General features: G+C 44.4%; 1 pseudogene across 1 annotated transcript in view; it reads left to right on the plus strand.

Annotated features, from left to right (window-relative positions):
- The first annotated feature begins 6 nt into the window (after nt 1-6).
- Nucleotides 7-1,495, plus strand: part of LOC146584463 (TBC1 domain family member 12 pseudogene) — a 35,834-nt pseudogene continuing 34,345 nt past the window's right edge. Inside the window, exon 1 of the transcript XR_014898210.1 lies at nt 7-73. The product of XR_014898210.1 is annotated as a TBC1 domain family member 12 pseudogene (transcript). The remainder of the gene's footprint in view (nt 74-1,495) is intronic.

Below are 1,495 nucleotides of genomic sequence, written 5' to 3' on the forward strand. Positions count from 1 at the left end.
CGCCGCAGGAGCAGGCGGAGAGGCCCCGGCGGGCGGGCATCGCCGGCAGCAGCCTCGCCGAGTTCTTCAGCAGGTAACGGCGGAGGGCGGCGCGGGGGCAGCGTGGGCGCCCGCAGCTGCTGGCCGCGGAGATCCCGTTTGAAAGGCGGCGCTGCAGGGCCAGCGGCATTCGCCGCTTATCGATTGATCAGCAGTTCCACCCCAGGTGTGATTTATGGCCATGGGTAAACACTGTCCCAGTGAGAAAGAGGCTTTGGGTCAGGTATGGGGGTAAGCCTGTAAAGATACTTCTGCTGCCACGATCAGCATGCGCTCAAAATTGGAATTTGGTTTCTGTGCCCAGGGTATTTTACTGTCTGGATGAACATAGCGGTGCTAAATAAATTGCTTGGAGAACAAGGTGAAATCTGTTGGGTTTGCAAGCTACTTTCGGGTGATTCTGAGTATCATTGTGGAAGTTGCTAAGTAGTAGTAAAAGCTTTATGGCCTAATCGGCAATATAGCAAGGGAGTTACTGTTTTACTTCTCTATTCCAAAGTGTGGTTTGGAAAGCTACAAGCACTAGGCTTTGTGCTCAAGCTGACTGAGCTTCTGTTAACTTTCTGAAACAAAAGCAAAAACTTTGAAACAGCAGACTCCACTATTTGATGCCTCTGTGGTATAGCTCACTTTTGAAAAATAAAAAAATATACAAGAAATCCACCTTGCCTATAATAACTTACTGTGCCCTCTTTCTCTTTTGTTTAAAGAGGGGAGTTTAATTTCCCAGTTTCTAACATTTATTCTCCCAAACCCTGGGATTAAGAGTATACCTATTAATTGAAGCCTGATATGCAAGAAGAGAGCTTTGATCTCTAGGGATGATCCCAATTGAGAAATAGGCTTCCTCTGACAACAGTTAGTGGCAGTTGCAGGGTATCTCCCTTTTCTATCTAATCTGTCACAGGAATTCTGTATGTTTGATGCCTCCACTTTCTTTTAAAGATGGATTCAGAAATGTTCTTCTATTTCCGCTATTTTTGTTTAGTCTTCTTCCCCTGTCCTCTTTTTCCTGTTATATGGATTCAGTATTCTACCTTCCTTGTGCTTCATTACTTGAAAACTTTAACCAGTAATGTTAGTACTTGCTGCATTTTGTTAGGACTGCTGAATTCAGTCCTCCCATAGAAGCTGTCATCAGCATACACTGACAGTTGCTGTTTTCAGGAAGGGCTTGGGTATTACATGGAAAAACTTGATTACATCTATCCTGGCAAAAGTTACGGTGCTGGCACCTCTGAAAAAAGGATTCTGCAATGAGCTGAGTTCATAGGCCTTTGCAAGTCCAGCTGTCTGATCCTCGTGTGCGTTTAGCCTTRTGAGCAATATTGGCTTCAAAGACTTTTTTACCTTCATAACTCTGCATGTATTTGCACAAAAGTTAGTTTAGTGGCAGCTGATTTTGTCTAGGCAACCAAAATGGGACAATGTTAATAAAAACGACAGATTTGAAAGG

This window comes from Rhea americana, unplaced genomic scaffold, assembly GCF_003343005.1.
Source record: "Rhea americana isolate MKP2758 unplaced genomic scaffold, rheAme1 scaffold_93, whole genome shotgun sequence".
Classification (NCBI taxonomy): Eukaryota; Metazoa; Chordata; class Aves; order Rheiformes; family Rheidae; genus Rhea; species Rhea americana.